The 13,880-nt window shown below is 40.8% G+C and overlaps 1 protein-coding gene across 2 annotated transcripts in view; it reads right to left on the minus strand.

The window, feature by feature from the left end:
• The window catches only part of ADAMTSL1 (ADAMTS like 1), a 385,708-nt gene that overhangs the window by 86,335 nt on the left and 285,493 nt on the right, over nucleotides 1-13,880 (minus strand). The window lies entirely within an intron of this gene.

Genomic DNA, 13,880 nt, shown 5'->3' on the forward strand with positions numbered 1-13,880 from the left:
CTCTCACCCTAACAAGTAAGCATTCTTAAACCCATTTTAGGCCTCAACACAGGACTGAAAGCTGGAAATCATAGGTACATCCTTTCTCTTTAGAACAGTATCTTCCTCATCTGTTCAACACAAACCACATCCCAACACAAATTTATCTCTCTACTCAAGATGGCCTCTTTGACTCTCCTTGTCATTAGCCTGGGGCTGAATTCCGGCTTTCTCCTCCTGTTGGTCCTTCCAAATTCTCCCCGTCCCTTAAGAATGAGTTCAAGTTCTACTCCTTTGTTATCACAGTCCACAGAAATCTCTCTTTTCTGATAGCGCAGAGTTGTTCTGAGCTGTACTTACAAAGCCCTTTCCATTCTACAATGTCTCACTTCTTCAGTTAGAGTGTAAAGTAAATACTTCAAGGACTGGAACTCTTACTTTTTTCATAGTTCTGTCTTCAGTATTTAGCAAAATGCTGGCTGGTACGCTGAATAAATACTTAACGAACACTTGTTTAGTTACCTTCAGAGCAATGGAACTAAAAAGAACTATAGTGACAATATAGCACAGACTCCAGAGCCATAGTGACTGGATTCCAGTGCCAGTTGTACACTTCATAGATGTGTAACCGTGGGTAAGTAATTTACGTAAATTCTTAGCGACACAGTTTCCTCATCTACAGAATGCAGAGAATTACAGCATCTACCCAGGGTTGTTGCGAATGTTCTACATGAGTTCAGGTATTTAAAGAACATAGAAAAGTGCCTGACGTGTGGTAAAACATCATGGAAGTGCAGGCTATTATTTTGTTGTTGATGTTACCACCCCCACCGTCACTCACTCTCCATGTCTGAGCCTATGTATTCTGAATGTTGTGAGAAACTGTTTTGACATAGGCAACTAACTGAGAAATGTAGGGGTTTCAAGGAAAAACAGCCTCAATCAGAGCTATGAGGAGGGAGCAAGGGAGCTGTGTGGGAAAGCAGAGAGTGAGCCACGGTGCATTCACCTTGCTGGTAGCACTGGGAATGGAAAAGAGCTGCAGAGGCCGGCATGCTGGGTTGGCAAACGCCTCAATTCTATTCTTAACTCAGGAATCTCTGAAGAAAGACAACTACTTAATTCTATCACTGCTTTAACACTATTAACCAAATACTGAAATCTTAGAACACACACACGCGCGCGCGCGCGCACGCCAAGATCCTGCAATGGCAAAACTATACATAAATAAGAGGGAAAAAAAGGGAGTTGGAAAAAGTGGGCTAACTAAGAGCAAATAAGCAAAGTTAAGGGGGGCTGTGCAAAGAACGTCCGCTCCAAACTCCTAGGAGGAGCTGTTGAGGACTTTTCCTTACCAAGAAATGCAGGTTTTTCTTTTTTTTTCTCCCCCCCCCCCCCCTTTAGGGATTCTTTAGGAGAATCAAATCTACCACAAAGGGAGAATGCAATATTTGTTAGACAAGGGAATGAGCTTTATATAATTTTATTCTTACGATCATGTTACTAGATTGCCATTGTTCTCCCACTTTAGAGAGGAAGCAAAAGCTCAGAGAAGTGACTTGCTCAGCACATGGTGGTATCAGGAATGGGGAATGATCTTTGACTTTTTAAAAACCGACTATATCCAGGTATCCACTGGGGTATAATAGGAAGGCATGTGGTTTGGCTTCATTTTTGGTGGGGGGTAATTTGTGCTAAGGTTTGTAGTTAGGGAAATGGACGGTCACTAACAAGAATATTCTGGATTTTAAATAGCTTGAAGCTGAAAGGAAAAAAAAAAGTGCAGTGAGAAGAACTCTATCAGCAAGAATTTTTACTGAAATCAAAAATTATAATAGCCCAGAGACTTGTAAGGTAGAGTTTTGTTTTGTGCAGATATTTTGGGGAAACAATTTGAGGTTCATGAAGAGTTTCATATCACTATTTGGCCAGGGCAACTTTTTAAATCTTTTGCTGTTTTTAATGTAATTGCCAACTAAAAGTTATTTAATGCCGGAAGCTTCATGATTGCTCCAAGTGGAAGTATAGAAAATATTTTTGGAATGGGAAAGGCCACCTGACCACACATTCTTAACTCTGTCCTAATACTTTTTGCCAAACCCTTCAGCTTTCTTCTCTTCAGAAATTGATGAAGTCTTGAATTTGCTAATATTGGTAGTTTTATCTGCTTATTGGGTAGTTCATTTCCAACGACAAATGTCTGCATAATATGATTCTGATGGGATTTCCTATTTACCCAGAGTGGGGATCATCAAACTCCAGTCACTGTCACCTGTGTTTGTAAATAAAGTTTTATTGGAACACCACCACATCAGTTTCAGTATTTTCTATGCCTGCTTGCATGCTTTAGTGGCAGAACTGAGTGGTTGAGACAGAGACAGGACGGCCTGGAAAGCCTAAAATGCTTCCTTTCTGGCCCTTTACACAAAAAAATTTGCTGATCCTGACCTAGAACATGGAGGAATTTTTACTTTTGGTTTGTTTCTGTGCTTTCTTCATTTATGACAAAAACGTTCATTACTTTTTGAAACTCTGCCATTTGCTAGGACCAGTTTTCTAGGAAGAATAAGTTAACTGCTAGGGGGATCTTTTGAGACCTAGCCTCTCAGAGACTACACTAGTGAGGCCTGACGCTAAGTCGCACCTGTGTGGTCCGATTGTCACTGATTGTCACATGTCCTCTTGTTGCTTGATTAATGCTGCTTATTTCTGTGCCCTTTGCATTTACTATACCCCAATACTTTTTTTTTCTTTTTTGCTGAGGCTTATGTATCTAATGGGATGGTGCCTTTTTTTTCTGACTTGTTACTCTTACACTTTTCAGCTGGGAAAAACATGTGTCATCTCCATTTCCTTTAGTTCTATAAAGGAAACAAGCCACACCAAATTGAAACCGGTTTCTTCTTCCTTCCCTATCTGCCCTGCCTCCAGTATTTACATTATCTGCAAACTTGGAAACTGTATTTCATATGCTTATGACTTTTACATATAGCATTATTCACAGTCGTGGTGCTGAAATTGACCCTGGAGGCATTTCCCATCTGATCATCTCTTCCAGTCTGAGAAGTTTCCATCTGTGGATACTCTGTGTTGCCCAAGTCTTCCAACTCCGTAATTCATCTCCTATTCAACTACTCCGTAATTCATCTCCTATTCAACACCATTTTGGAACATTGTCCAAAGCTTTCTGGAAAGTATAAGCATTTAGAATAGACATATTTCTTTCCTACCAGATCAGAAACAATAGCAAAAAATTGATTATAAGCATCCTCTCCGATTGCCTGAGTTTAGGCTGATAATTCTCCATCACACTGTGTTTTCCTAGATAACTTCAATCTTAACTCTTTGAACAACTGCCGAGGTGTTCCTCAAAATAAGAATAAAGCTCCTTATTTTGTGATGTCCTGGAAGATGGTGTGATGGGCCCTATATCTACATGACAACAAGATAGAATAACAATGAATGTCAACTATAATTTAATATATAGATACATATATATATATAGTCATGAGAAGTGGAGTACGCATAAGGAATAGAGGCAGTGGAAATGTAACAGCTGTATGCTATGTCAAAGGGGTAGTAAATTGGGGCAGGGGGGTTATCATTTTGTGAGGGGTATAAATCATAAACGTCTAACTATTACAGTGTTTTATACCCATGAAACTAATAAAAAAATTTAAAAAAAGATAGATACTGACAAATAAGTACCCATTGTGACCCTGGAATTTTACAGATATTTCTGTTCTTCCAACCCTTGCTCTTCTGCAGGGTGGGTATGATCATTTGAACTGGAATTTGAGCCTACGTTGCTCTGAGTCTAGTCTTACAGTCCTTCCACCATTGTTGGCTGTCCTCTGTGCTAACTGATGCACCATTAGGTGGCTCCTCCTGACCTAATGTTCAGAAATGATCAGCACGAATCAGGCAGACTCAGAATAGAAAGAAAACAGGAACAGGTTCAGGGATCACAAAGCAGAAACTCCTTGGCATTAGCCCTTTCCCTAGGATTCCATGTAGATGGAATATCACCTGTGAGCTGCTTCTCCTCCTCTAAGAAGGAATCAGTGTTTTCTTCAAAGTACCTCGTTGTTATTACCTGAAATGTAATAACAGTCTATTTTATTAGATTACACTAACTAAAACCATGTAATGATTTGGATGGGAGAGAAACATTTGTTTTTACTCTTACTAAAAAAGGAAGTTTATTGTAACAATAGAATAAGTAACGTGATTATTCTTCACGTTCACTGGCATTCATGTTGGAAAAACCCCATAGCCTTTAGGAACGTCCTGTTTAAATGCTGTAAGACCAGCTGAACTATAGGCAGAACGTGACTACGGGTTCATTCTTGGGTCAATAGTGCTGAACAGCAAAGCAGGGACTTCCCTGCCAGTGTGGTCCTATCAGCAGTATTTAGATGTTTTTGGGAGGAAAGGAGCAATCTTCATCCAGCTTTCCTCCCCAACTTGGCAATTCACCTTCCAGTGCCAGTTTTGGGGAATCTGGCTTTTCTTTTCTGTAATGAAGTCCACAGTGTCCTCATAGGTATTGGCTCTGATGTTGGATTCAGCTGTAGGAATACCGAATATGTATTTGCCTGCATTATGTGAGCGTCTTGGTATTAGATGTGGGGACAAATTATTTCCGAGATTCTTTGGCTAGGGTTGCACCCTGTCCAAATGCAAATTGGAGTTAGCTTTTGCCCGAATCTTAACCCAAAATGTAGTGAAGAGTAGGAGAGCCCAGTAAGGGTTCAGAGTTTATACAGCATAACTGAAAAGCAAGGAACAGTTTGTTTCATCTTGCTTGTGGTCTAGGGCTCTAAGCACACACATACACACACACACACAAACAGACCATCCACACTGTAAACATACACAACAAGAGACACAAACACAGATGGAACAATCATAATGTTTACTGAGTGCCTATTATGTGCCTAGCACAGTGCATATTTACAGCTGGGCATGTAAATGCAAAGGTACAACCACCCGTAGAAGAAAAGGCTCTCCCTAAAACAGATGTGCCAAAATAAAAACAAAAGCCTCATAGATTGGAAGCCAGCTGGCCAGAAGGCTGAATGTTAATTTATGCTGGTCTAGCTGACCTCAGTGGCTTCTTTTGAAAACAATGGCAAGTCGATATATTCAATTGAGGTTAAAATCAATGAAAAGAAATAGTCCGTGGGGCCAGACTGCCTTGGGTTCAAGTCCCAGCTCCCCTACCTACTAAGCGTGAACTGTAGAGTCAGTGAATCTAGCATGTCTGTGCTTCAATTTCAACATTTGTAAAGTTGGAATAGCAACCTCAAAGCGTTGTTGTAAAAATAAATGAACACCTGTAAAACACAGAGAATAGTGCCTAGCTCAAAGCAAGTGCTCTTTAAATGTTAGCAATGATTCTGATGAGTTCTCCATTGGCCTGAATGTGATGGGAGATAGAATGCTGTAAGGTATTTACTCTCTGCACTTATTCATTCTAAAGCAGTGCTTTTCAAATTGTACAGTTGTAAACTATAGATTCTTAAACTTCTCGAGCGGAGAACACGTGGGCAAGACAGAAATGTTTAGCTGGGAGTGGGGGCCACTCTGGAATTCTGCCATAATTGCACATTAAATACCAGAAATCCAGATTATGTGAAAGCATGCAAACTACAGTCTTCAGCAATTAGGAAACCTCCCTCCTAATCCATCATTTCTCTATTCATTCATTAATCAGTTTATCATGTGTTGAGTGTCTACTATGTTCTTGGGATTGTGGAAAAAATAAGACATTCTTCAACATCTGCCCTTGCGGAAGGTTAACGGAATCCAGAAGGTAATGTGGAAAAACAACTGGCCATTTTTAACACACAGTGCTAGGGCTGAGATAGAGTATTCTGCATAGGATACTATGTGGGTTGTGGAGGGGCCTTGGCTGGGCGGGTAGACTTCCTGTAAGGAAGGGTAGGTTAGGCAGACAAAGTGGGTCAGAAGGCCCCAGGCAAATTCATAAACAGCAAGTAACTGGGTTCTACTGACCGGCAGAGCTCAGTAGGGTGAGGTAGGGGGTATGGCAAGAGATGAAGTGAGACAGACAGGTAGCTGTCAGATGATAAAAGGTGTTCTATATCATGCCACGGCATTTGGAACGTATCGTCAAGTGATGTCAAGCCATTAAAAGAAGCGTGAGTGCAGTATGGACAGATTTGCTAGAAAGATGCTTTGGCAGTGGCATGTTGAACGATCTAGAGTAGGAGTTAGTAAACTTTTTCTATAATGAGACAGATAGTACTTATTTTAGGCTTTGAGGGCCACCTACCATGGTCTCTGCTGCATCCTATGTTTTGTGTGTTTTAAAAATCCCTCTAAAAATGTAAGAGCCATTCTTTTAATAACCCTTTAAATAACCTGGGTTCACATCCCAGCTCTACCACTTATTAAGTGTGAGACCTTGAACAAGTTAACCTAACAGCTCTGGGCTCAATTTCAATGGCTCTTTTAATGACTCTTTAAAAGTCAATCTTAATAACACTTTAAAAAATGCAAAAGCCACTGACTGTAATTTGCCAACTCCTGGTCTAGAGAAGGCAAACAGAGTTAGGAGGCTGTTGCAATCATCTGGAACTGACAAAGTTAACCCAAAGTAGAGGCAGTAAGAACAGAGAACAGTGGAGGGATCAAAGAGCCACAGAAAAGATAGAAGAGTCGAGCAATGTTTTGGCTCAGAGAGCTGGATGGATGGGGCTTTACTGAGATAGGCACTGAGTTGCCTATTTGATATATATTTAGATCTATTGAATTGACCTATTTGTGGAGCTTCTGGGTTGGTATGTTCAGGATATAGTTGTACATATGAGTCAGAAAAGAGATTTGGTCTGGTGCTTGGTATATGAGAATCACTGACACACAGGGGAACGTTGGGGCTGTAGGAATCATGAGTGTATGTAGAGGGAGACTCCTAAGAAGGGAGTTGGGCAGAGTTGGGCAGGGGAAGAGAAATCCACACAGATGACTGAGAAGAAATAATCAGAGAAGTGGGAAGCAAACTAACTGTGCATACTTTCTAAAGTAGCAATAAATCGTTTTTAGGAAGAAGTGCTTAGCCTGTATAGAATGCTGCTGATAGGCCAGATTCGATAAGGAATATTTTGAGAGACAACTTTCTTTTTTTGAACGAACAAGAGATAATCTTTTGGGAGTGAGGTGCTTCTCCCAAGAGAAATGTATATTACATGTAGCCTTAGAATACAAGGTGGGCAAAGAGATGCCAACTGTATAATAAACTGAATGGAAATATTAAGGACTTAAAAAAATTCATAATTAACAACCTTGGTGGGGGTTACCTAAGATAGCCTTCTACATGTGAAATATTTTCAGGGTATTAGTTGGCTACTTTAGGGCTATAAATGTTTCAAGCCACTCAGGTACAATTAATGCACCGGGCCCAGGAAGTGAGGCTAGAAAACGTCCCTTCTGGTGGACTTTTCAGGGTAGCAATGTGGTAAAACCAGTCAGTTTCAGATCCACGAGAGCTACAAGGGTTCAGCAACGGAAGCAAAGAGAAAAGGAGGCAGTGCTCTCTTCTTTTCTAAATCACAGTTTTCTAAAAGAACTTTCTAACTTACCCCCGCTGGCTGTGCTGGAGTGTCCAGTTCTACTTCTTTGTTCTTAGGTGGAACCAGGTGGCCACACTTAGTTATTTTACCTCTAGCCGGCCCAGAACTTTCCCAGAAAACTGGCAGATTTGGAGTCTGGTAACTTCCACCCTGTCTACTCCCTTCACACACACAGCACTCTTCATTTTCACAATCTGGTCTCTCTCGAATCCAAGGCCCAGTATGAAGTACATCTAACTCATATGTAAGTACCGGGGAGGAGGGAGTCTGGGAGGGAGGCCAGGGGGACAGAGAACACTGTGCTTGGAATTCCTAAGTGTCATTTTAGCTCAAAGGTCTAGCTACTTCCCCCACGACTAAGAGCAAGGGCATAATTCTACTCCGAGGTTGGCCTTCCTTCCTTTTGCTCTCTCAGTGCCTCCGGGAACCTCACAGAATCACCTGTCGAGCTTGCTATAAATGATTTCTAGGATTGGGTAGGACACAGGAGTCAGCATTTCTAACAAGTTCTTGGTAATATGATTCACACTGAATTTGAGAACCCTTCCTCTATCCACTTTTAAAAGTTTAGTTTCGAAGTTCAAAGAGAAGTATTTTGTCCACTGGAGTTTAATACAAACCTGGGGCCTAAGTTATTTTATCCTACACGAGCACTTGAGTGTGTCTTAATTTCTGGAGAGCAGTGATCTTGCTGACATACGGGCTCACTGTCTGGTGCTAATCACTGTATCTGATGCCTAGCAGGTATTGGTGGAGTTGAAGGGATGACTGCAAAGGACCCCTTAGTAGCCTCCCCCACAACCCCAGCTTCCACTCATGCTCCTCTACACTCTTCCCAAAACAGCCAGTGTGAATCTATAAAAACAGCAATGAAATCATTTCACTTTCCTCCCTAATATCTTCCCAAATCTCCCTGCTCGTAGACTAAACCCTAAACTCCTTCTCTTGGTCTCTGGTTACCCGCATGGCCTCAGACCATAACACCTCTACCTTCTGCCTACCACACTTCTGCCAAATGACTTCTCTTGGATTCCTGGAACACACCAAACTCACTTTCACTCTGGGGTTTTGCACTGCTTTCCCCTCGTGGAAGAGTGCTCTTCCTCCTGAAGTCGTGTTGCTGGGCAGTGGACATTGTTCAGATCTTGGCTTGAGGTAGCTCGTCAGGGTACCCGTCTAACGCGGTCACCACATTATTCCCTATCACACCTGTTTTGATTTTCTGTCCAATACTCATCATCTCATATTTTTCTTGCTTACTTTTCCGTGTTTACTGTCTTGATCCACTCATTCATGAACTCATTTACTATTTATTTAGTTCCTGCTTGGTGCCTGGCACTATTTTCTGCACTGGGGATACAGCAATAAAGAAAGTCTTTACCCTTATGGACAGACCATCAACGAATACACATATATCAGATGATGATAAAACTTTGGGAATAAAATAGCAGAGTTAAGGGGATAGAGAGGATGAGGAACGCTCTTTTAGATACAGTGATCAGGGAAGGCCTTTCCAATGTGTGCCATTCGCATAGAAATCTAAATGTACGTAAACTGCAAGAGAACACAGCCTTCTATTTCATTCACCATATCTCCAGGGAGTAGGTGTGTATCTGGCATAGAATAGGTGGATTAATAAATACGTATGGAAGGCATAAATATGCATAGTCCTGTCTTAGCACTTAAACCCTGCATTTACTTCTCTGGCTTCCAAACTAGACTTTTCATTGACAAGGAATGAGTCATTTTCTCTTCCATCCCTAGTATCTAACATAGGGTCTGGCTGAGAGAAAGCATGGGAATGTTTGTGAAATAAAGGAAGAAATAAGGATTACGAGGAACCAGTCTTTCATAATACACTGAGGGACATCCTATAAACCTGCACTGCTTGAGAAGTTCATACGTGCTTTTGAGAATCATGTGAATTCATTTCAACTAATAAATTAGATAGATAACAAGATGTAGTATTAGGTTGGTGCCAAGGTATTTGCGGTTTAAAAGGTTAAAAATAATTGCAAAACTGCAATTACTTTTGCACCAACCTGATAGTAACTAAATTCAGAAAACTAGTTTCTCTCAAATCAAACATTGGCATGTTTAAAAGCCAAAGAAGTAACAGATTTCCTTCAGTCCCTTTCTTGCTACCTTGACCTATCTTGCTGGCTCAGGCTGTTTAAAGTATACTTGAATACACTGTGAAGTACTACAAATCAATAGCCAGCTGAATCTTGCAGGCTTTTTCAGAAAGATAGATTTGGGTACTAAGCAAAAACAGACTAAGTGAACTATAACACTGGGCATTTCAGCACTTCTCTGTTTGAAAATAAATGAGCATTTCTGAACCAGACACAGTAATGATGACAAGCGATGAAACCCAACACAGAAGAGGTCACCGACAGCCCAGAGCCACGCAGTCCCAATGGCAGCTCTGTGCATATATATTCAGTTTCTTTTCTCACAAAATACTTGGAAAACTGTACAGAAACTAAACTCCAGCCACATTTCTTACTGGCCATCTAAGAAAAATGGAAAAATTATGATGTCAAAGATCAGAAGTGGAAATCTCTTCTTTTTCCCTACTGTATCCCATTAACTTGCATTAAAAGGCCCCCTCAAGACTAGATCTAGAAAAAATTTTGACAATGGCAAAAACTGTAAATTTGCCCATGACCCTCATGCACTTTCGCTCTTAATGCTACTCCCCACTCCCACTGCCACCAATGTCCTGGAGACCGAAGACCCAGAATTTGCCCTCTGCTGTCCTAGGCCTAGCACTTTGAGTATCTTTAGCACCTGGATGCCATATGTCTTTTCCCAACAAGATTCTGCTGAAACTTTTGATCTGAAAGCCAGTAGGGTTAGACTCTCAATGCCCATTAAGGTGAAAATTAAAAGGCTAAAGTAGTATTTCTAAGTGGTATTTCAAGAATTATTGGTATCCCTGAGATTACTAGGCCAAAAAATTGTTCATTGATCAAAGAAGTACTTGGACAAAACTGCATACTATATTGTCTACTTAGAAAGTCCCAACACACATTGGAATGCTTAATGGAGTTAAAAAAATGGAAAAATCAAAATAATTTCCAATTGGGGGATAGTTAAATGCATTCAAGAACAGTAATCAGATGTTAAAAAAAGGTGATATAGATTTCTACATACTATTCCAAAATGTCTCCAAGACATGTTGTTGAATAAAAACCAAGTCAAATTTCTCAACATGAGTAATATCCCATTTAAAAAAAAAAAACAAATCTTGTGTGTGTATGTGTGTTTTACATATAATATAATAAAATATATAAAAATTCCAAAAGGATGTATACCAAATTATTAAGAGTGACAGCATGTTGGGAATAGGTTTGGGGGGGCTGAGGGAGACATGCATTTTTACTTTATAGATTTTGGTATTATTTGAATTGTTTTATAGCCTCTTTATTACATTTATAATAAAAAACAAGCACTATATTAAAAATACAGAAGTAAAATCTAACAGTAAATACATCTGTTTAGCTTTAAGAGAGAGCACATCCCAAACTTATATGATCAATGAACCCGTTGTGTGGAACACTCAGAAACAACTTGTGCAACACATTTTGAAGTTACTGCACTCAAGGCTCTCCTCACTCCCTGCCAGCTATGGGTTTTCACCTTCTGTGACCTTCTATAAAAGAATGAAGGAGGTAGAAGGAATCTCAGAGATGACCTGGGACAACCCCATCTCTTTTCAAACAACTAAAGGTCATGAAAAGAGAAGGACAAGATTAGCCTGAAGCCCTCAGTATTCATCTAGCTCCTTATATATCTTTCCTTTTCTGTAGTCACCAGGTACCTAGATGGGCCGTGACCCTTGGATTTCACGAAAAAGTCATTAAATTAAAAAAAAATCATTAACAATATCTCTAGCCCTCAAGACAATTGTCAGGACCTGTGAGTAAGCCCTGGCCTCAATAGTCTCCCTGCAGTTCCATGACCCCCGCCCCCTTCCCAACAGCCTGTCTTGTTCTACAGCTTTTTAGGAGGAAGTTGGTGCTATTCAAATGAAGGGATCCTGGAAAAAGCTGGTAGAAAACAGAGAGTCTTAAGGCAACTTGGGATCCCTTGTGAAGTGTAGATACATAGAAGCATGAACTTATTCATTCTCTGGAACAGCACGACCTTGAGTTGGGCAGAACTGGGTTTGAATCTGCCCTCTTGATTCTGCCCTCTTGAGTCCACCTTTTATTTAGCTATCTAACATTGTCAAGTTCCTTAATTCCTGTGAGCAACGTTTTCTCATTTCTGAAACACGGAGAAGAGTGTATATGTCACACCTGTGGTGGACATTAACAAAGATGATGGCTGTTCAAGTTGCTAGCATGGGGCACAGTGTATGTAGTTAATCAAGAAAGGTGGATTTCCAACTTTTCTCTCACACAGCTAACTGCTTACTTCCTCCAGTCCTAATGGTACCAACCCTGGGCAACAGGCGCAGAGGTTACAAACAAAATGGTACCTATGCTTGAAAAACTGACGGGCTGGTCGAGGAGATGACATGATTTGGGCATGATAGGTGTGCCAGGTGCACTGACAGAGGTGAGTTCCAGGGTACCACTCACCTGAGCATCAGGGCACCACTCTCAATCAGCACCCATCAACTTGGGGGCCTGATACTGGAGCTGCCTCTCAGTGACCCAGTGGCCTCAAAGGGATTTACTGCAACTTGGGCTTGACTCGCAAATTTGTTATAAAGATTTCTGGAAAGAACTGCAGGGATCATAGCAGTTAAGCGGCTCAAAGAAAGGAGCAAACAGGTGGAGAGGTTATGACACAGACTCCCAAGACATGCTGCCTGTGTTCCAACCCTGTCTCCAGTGCTTCAGTGTGGGTCCAACATCTGTGCCTCAGATGTCTTATCAATGATGTGGTAACATGCATGGTACTTACCCATAGGGTTTTATTTTTTTTTCTTGAATATTAAACAAGATAATGCCTTTGAAGCATTGAGCGCAGTGTCAGGTATACAGTAAAAGCACAGGGAAAAATACTTTGCACTATTATTAAAGTTATTTGGTCTGTAAGCCCTAAGGCTGAGAGGCAATACTACTGACAATTCAAAGGCACAAAAGGGGTGTGTGGGATGGACGTCACCTTTGCTCACCAAGTCACAGAAGAGTAAACATAACTGCTCTTTGGGATCATGTGAACTTGATATTGAATCCTTGGTCTGGCTCTTACTAAAGCGATCTTGGGTGAGCTGCTGAACCTTGATTTTCTATGTAAAACTGGAGGACAATGTCAATCTTGTGGATTGATTGTTCGAATCACAAATGCAGTTACATAGAAATAAACCTGGCATACTGCCCGGCACAATAAATCCTGGCTTCTTTCTTTCCTTACCCAAAGCTAGTAAATCAGACAAGAGGATTAGCTAAACAATAGTGTTTAGAAATATATTTAATGAAAAAAGCATTCTACATGGATTCAGAGGTGATAAAAAGTAAAAATGAGGACTCTGGACTGGAGGACCTTAAAGTTGCCTCTCGCGTTCATAGTTTATGATTCTCCAAGTGACTACCTATCTTATTTTTGTCACACATTTTGGCTCTGTCACTTAATAAATATGATCTTTAGGAAGTTACTTGACATTGTTTTCTCTTCCATAAAATGTGGATAAAAATTATACCCACTTCTCAGGGCTATTGTTAAAATTCGGTGAGATAAAGCACATAAAAGGTTTACACTTGCCTGGCAGACAGTTACTACTCAATTAATGCCAGCCACTGCTGTTGTCAGGGACGCTATCAAGATTGAGAGAGACAATGTATGTAGAAAGCATGGCACACGTTTTCAAAAAATAGTTATTATTATTATTTCTACTACCACTACTGACTTTACATTATGAATGGCTATGGCCCAGGGAAACCAGTAAGTAATACACACTGTCATTCCAGTAATTATACATCAAAAGAGAGACCCCAAGAGATATTAGGATAATTAATCACAGGTCCAACCAGGAATAAAAGCTTTCTGGAACAAACAGCCTCGTCCAGCCCAGACAGAGGACCCGCTCACCCATGGGGAGCAGCACATACTGGCTGCACCCTCTCTCTGGCTCTGGAGACCACACACATGGAGATAGTGTCCGGGTATATAATGGTTCATCTCACAAAGCGGTAATGTAATAATGCCTTGGCCTGGAACGATAGCTTTTGGCCAAAAGTTCAAAGCTATCCAGTGAGTGTCTCATTAATCTTTGGGGTCCTGTGGGGATCGAGGTGGGTAGGCATTGTTGCTATTACCTTAAAAAGATGAGAGCATGTAGTTTAG

This window comes from Rhinolophus hipposideros, assembly GCF_964194185.1.
Source record: "Rhinolophus hipposideros genome assembly, chromosome: 11".
Taxonomy (NCBI): domain Eukaryota; kingdom Metazoa; phylum Chordata; class Mammalia; order Chiroptera; family Rhinolophidae; genus Rhinolophus; species Rhinolophus hipposideros.